Source organism: Lactuca virosa, chromosome 7, assembly GCF_052849685.1.
Source record: "Lactuca virosa cultivar CGN04683 chromosome 7, Lactuca_virosa_CGN04683_v6, whole genome shotgun sequence".
Lineage (NCBI taxonomy): Eukaryota > Viridiplantae > Streptophyta > Magnoliopsida > Asterales > Asteraceae > Lactuca > Lactuca virosa.
This window is the reverse complement of record NC_136432.1, coordinates 145035285-145040674: the sequence shown is the minus strand read 5'-3', so window position 1 is coordinate 145040674 and position 5390 is coordinate 145035285. Positions and strand designations below refer to the sequence as shown.

Genomic DNA, 5390 nt, shown 5'->3' with positions numbered 1-5390 from the left:
TGTTAATGGTGCATCAGTCCAAGAAAGATGAGGATTGTGTAGAAACAAAGTCCATATATTTTCGTGTATATTACTTTGATCGGGAGGGAAAGAAGTTTTAGGGTTTCTTCATTTGAGTGGTGAGTTTGCTTTTGACTTTCAACTAAATTCCAAACTAGAAGAAAGAGAGAGGGAGGGAGAGAGAGATATGGGGAGAGAGACGTAAGAGAGAGGGCTTGTCATTTAGTTATATTTATATTTTTTTGTTTTTGTTTTTCTTATTATTATATATATATATATATATATATATATATATATATATATATATATATATATATTAAAGTTCTCGAAAATGAATAGTAAACTTGTGAAAGTGGGATTGTGCACTGTTCCTCCGGTTACTCTCTTTATACCATGGTTTCCGCTTCTCGATCCTTCCCACCGCCTCTCTATTTCCCGATCCTTCCACTGTCTTTCCTTTGTGAGGGCTTCTCTTTAGAACCGATTGAGAACCGCCATCACCACCGTCTGCTTGCATCGTCGATCTCCGCCAGCTTCAACCATCGTCATCCCGTCGTCACTACCTTCAGGAGATGTACCAAATCTCTCATTCAATATCTTCCGCTTCTCGATTGTTCTGATTTTAACGCAACAGATATTCCACCGCCTTAACATAGGTACGCATTTGAAACACCCCTTTCATCTCTCTTCTAATAGCTATTCTGTAACGTCTTCGTCCGCCGGCGTCCACGCTTTTGGGTATAGGCTATTTCAGGTACAAAGAAAACGGATTACGCCTGCGATACCCATGAGCAATTATGTTTGCTACTCTTGGACCCAGGTATGAACAATCCCACTTTCCGAAATCGAAACTTTAATTTAGGTTTTCTTCTGATTTTGATTTTGATTCTGATTAGGGTTCAATCTCTTTCAGATAACTATCTCACCCCTAATTTCTTTTCCGGTTTTGGTTTTGGAGTTGAGTATGCCATCTGAAGAGTCGAAGACAAACCGCTGTTTGCTTACGGTAATGTTCCATCCAATTTGGGTTCTGTATATTCAACTTTGTTTCCACATCGAATCTTAATTTGTTGTTTTCGCTGTAAAAAATGTAGCAGAGCGAAGAAAGGGAGCTGCAGAGTACCCATTTGCAGAAGAGATTAACACACATGATTTGAAAAGGAAGGTACCTGGTGTAATTCTTTATCTTATTCCTTCTCAGACTACTGGCCAACAAAAAAGGGAGACCAAAGAAAATCGGTTCTTTTCTTTTTGTTCTTTTGCTGCTTAATTCTCAATTGGAGACCAATATTTTGTTGGTTTGGTTCCTACTATATTAACACATAGGTTGAATCTATGCTTTTAGTGTTTTCTGCGTTCTTTACACTTAAGGGCTTTCAACATCAACAATTTATCTGCTTAGTTTTTATTATTAAAGACATCTATTTCAGTTGTTTTTTGTGAGTTTTGACAATAATAATCAACCATTTTTTACAGGTGGTTGTTGAAGCGAAGAAAGAGAAAGTATATGATCTTTAGGGCATGTTTATGGATATGCAGGGTTATATGCGTATTGACGGAACATCTTACTTTTTTTTCTTCCGGTTTATGCAACAAAGTCATGTTTTATGGTTTGTCCATGGGTAGGGGCTCTGACAGAGCATGTTTTGTATGATGAAGTAAGCAGGTGGAAACAAACCTTTTGAACATGTGTGGTGCTATCATGTCTGTCATTAATAAGTCATTAATAAGCATTGGTTCCCTCTTCATATGCTGGAGCATCTACTATTTTCTGTTACAAAATGTGAGTGTGGAGTCCGAGTAGGTAATGTAACTGTAGCTTCTATTGATAGATTTTGACATGATGATCATATAATTTTTTGTTATTTTAGCATTGATTGCATTCACATACGACAATATTGTGATTTCTTCAATGATTTTAATATGTAAGCTTAAAAAGCAACAAGATGCAATAATGGAGATTTCATTTAGGGTTTTCAGATTTTGTTTGATCATCTTAAGATGCAAATTAATGGGGGAAGTTGCTTCTGATAAATGTCATAAATGGGTGTTCAAAGAGCCTTTGGAATCTGAATATAATATTTTTAATTATTGGCAAAACTGTTTCGATGATGTATGCTTCTCAAGAACACACACTTTTTTTCATCATTATTCATTGTTATTGAGTTTGTAAGGTAATGAACTCTTGAGTTTTATGAATTTTCCCTTTTTATTTTTGCAGATTCCTACTGAATGGATCAAACAATTTGATTCAGGAATTCATGTGATTTTTGATGATTTTTTTTTGGGTTTTCATACGAGTTTATGTGTTTTAAAGTGAATAAATTTGAACATTTGTAAAAAAAAGAGAATATCATCATATTTCCTATTATTTTGCTTCAAAATAATCTGGTTTAAAAAATTAAATAAGTAGCAGCTGATAGCTGTAAGATTAACTGATTATTAAAATAAATTATAAAATGGAGGAAAAAACAATCTACCATTTAGTTTTAGATTTTTTACGTCGTAATAAATATCTTGATTTAGACTTTTATAGACTATTAGTGTCATTCAAGCTGGCCATGGGCTTTTGTAACTTGGTTCATGCAAGACTGTAAGTTTAAATCTATTTCCCTTTTTACATACACAAATGGGTCGGACCGGATCAGGATTTTCTTGGGCGTGCTAAAAATGGTAATACATGATCTTTGATACATTTTACCTTGCTAACATAGTACTATGTTGACGTTTTTTTACCTTTGGATCTTTATGTAATAATGTAATAAGTAATCACCATTGTTGAGAATCGTATCAAACATAATTATTTTTTGTAAAAAAAAGGAAAAAAAAGGTATTTTTCCAACAATCCATGAGTCAGCACATAATGATCTACCACTGGGGTACAGTAGTCCGTTAGATGGCTGTCAGTAGAGCTCCGCATGAAACTTTGGTACCAATTATTGTTCAGTTGTTGATGTTGATGTTGTTGCTGAGACTTGAACCATTGATCGTTTTTTTTTCTTGTGTTTTTCAGATACGAGAAGACCTCAATTTCATGCTTAGAATGCGTCACACATTCAACTCACTCGGCTATCAATCCAGTTTTTACCTTTCCTAACTATTCACATCAACCCGAGCCAACATGTCACCGCCACCATCTGTCGCCGTAATCCTGTTAACGCAACCACCCATTCCCACCCATCCGCCACCCCTCTACAACTGGGCCCCATTTATACCTACTTTCTAAGGGAAAAAAATGAAAGTACATTGTTATAATTTGCTATATTTTTTAAAAACCAAAGCTCGACATAACGTATCAATCTAGATTGCTATTTTTTGCTACTTGGTGCTATTTCAGACGCATATAAAAATTCTAACATGTATTAATCATATTACATGGCCAGTTTTTTCAATGCATAGGTAATCCAAAGAGAAAAGCATGGAAAAAAAAGAGAAGAGGTATATGAGGACTTCTCTAATAGAGGTGGACTAGTAAGATTTTTCATTTATAGCATCATACTTTCAGTTTCTATTTTATTTTATTTATTTATTTTTTTTAATTGCTTTATTAAATTTATCAACTATAAAAATGAACTTACTTCATACTTGGATCAGATTGTTATAATTGGCCAGATTTTTCAATATACAATGATATATAAAGGCGTCCTCTTATAGCAACCTACTTTCATTTCTTGGAGAATTGAAAAAAGAGCAATAAACATTTACATAAAACAATTTTTTATGTGTTCTTTGCGGTCCTTGCTAATTTAAATAATGGCACCTCCATGATTTCTGATTTTGAAAATCTAATATAAGATTTTGTTTTCTATAATTCTATATAATCAGATTTTGAAATTCTGATATTAAAATTATGGTTTTTAAAATCTATAATAGGAAAATATGATGTATTTAAAATTCTGATGTATATGAAATTCTGATATTAAAATTATGACTTTGAAAATCTGATATTGGTGTGCAAGTGTATTATTTTGGTTTATCGTGGTCTTTGAGGTATCTTTGTGGTTGTTTCTATTTGGATGGATCAAAGATGCTCCTGTGTTGACTTTTTTGCCCTCGTAGTGGTGGCTGCCTTTGTGGTTTTCTGATATGTCTACGCGGAATGGATCACTGATCTATATATTTTTGCGCGGAATGAATCATATAAGTGGAGAATTCAGTAATGTCTGAAGTTTTAGTGTTGGAGAAATTGATAGCTGCATGGGATAAAAACAACACCTTCCACCCCCCGCAACGCGGGGGGAAACTTTCTAGTTATTATTATTACTTTACCAAAAAAAATTGTAATATTTCACTATGCTATTAATTTGCCTTATAAACGATTTTTGTTTTGCATGATGGCGGGAAATTTTTACGATAGTGTGGAATGATAGATTTTAATTCAAAGATTATAAAAACCCGAATGGATAAATTTTTCGAGTTGTAGAACTCTGGGGATTTGCGTTTAAATTTTCACGTTTAATTGGTCGAAACCTTTGATTTTTCTGAATTTTACAAATATTTTTACTAAAATTATTTCGAATGGTAAATAAAATATTAGAGCGTAGTTTGAGTCCAAAAACGCTCTCAGAATTTCCATCTAACGTGTGCAAGTGCCTCTACGGATCAATACTGTTTATGATATCAGATAACGTCAGTGTTATATCGGTTTGGTTTCTTAACACAGTCATATCTTTTGCATACGAACTCTGTTTTGGACGTTCTTTATATATCCGCGATCAGGGAAGCATATACTACGAGTCTAGAATATTTTCTTTGTTCACATACGCTAAATACAAATAATTTTTCAATCGTTAACTAGCGTTACAGTTTTTGTAGGTGTCGGTTTTTGGTCTGTTTAATTTGTATTCTTTTATTCTTTTTTAATAAAGTTTGCTGAGCTTTGGCTCTTTCAAAAAAAAAAAACTAGCGTTACAGTTTGTGCTTTGAAATTCGTTCGACATTTTCCATAATTGGGGGTAAGATATCATTTCATATCTCATGACGTTATATTTCCACTAAAATATGCATTAAAATTCAATCGGTCAAGGTATAAGAAGGTTCGCGATGAACTGACTGTTTGCAGATTCAACCCTAAATTTCAGGATGTCACAATTATCCTACACTCTTTTCCTCCTTGTTATGATCAGTTTAGAATGAATTATCATATGAACAAGGAGGAAGTCACTCTAAGCAAGCTTCAAGGCCTACTGAGAACTGCTGAAAGCAGTTTAAAAGGAAAATCTGTGTGCCCAATCCTACTGCTGCTGCCCCTGTCTTGGCAATTGGACAATGGAAAGGAAAGAATAGGAAGGCTCCTTCTAAGAGCCACAAGGGAAAGTCCCATGATGGATCCTCTTCTAGTGGGACCAAAGGTGGTTCTGCTACTCCTTCTTCTAATCCAAAGGATGCAG

At 34.1% G+C, this 5390-nt stretch overlaps 1 long non-coding RNA gene across 3 annotated transcripts; it reads left to right on the top strand.

The window, feature by feature from the left end:
- Positions 1 to 327: 327 nt before the first annotated feature.
- Positions 328 to 3713, top strand: LOC145125854 (uncharacterized). 3 transcript variants are annotated; one of them, XR_013716199.1, is made up of 6 exons: positions 328 to 656; positions 745 to 820; positions 914 to 1006; positions 1098 to 1165; positions 1477 to 2929; positions 3014 to 3713. It is a non-coding gene; the product is annotated as an uncharacterized LOC145125854 (long non-coding RNA). The 3 variants fall into 3 exon arrangements; XR_013716200.1 differs by lacking the exon at positions 3014 to 3713 and having other exon boundaries at positions 1095 to 1165; positions 1477 to 1870; XR_013716201.1 differs by lacking the exon at positions 3014 to 3713 and having other exon boundaries at positions 697 to 820; positions 1477 to 1870.
- Positions 3714 to 5390: the final 1677 nt, after the last annotated feature.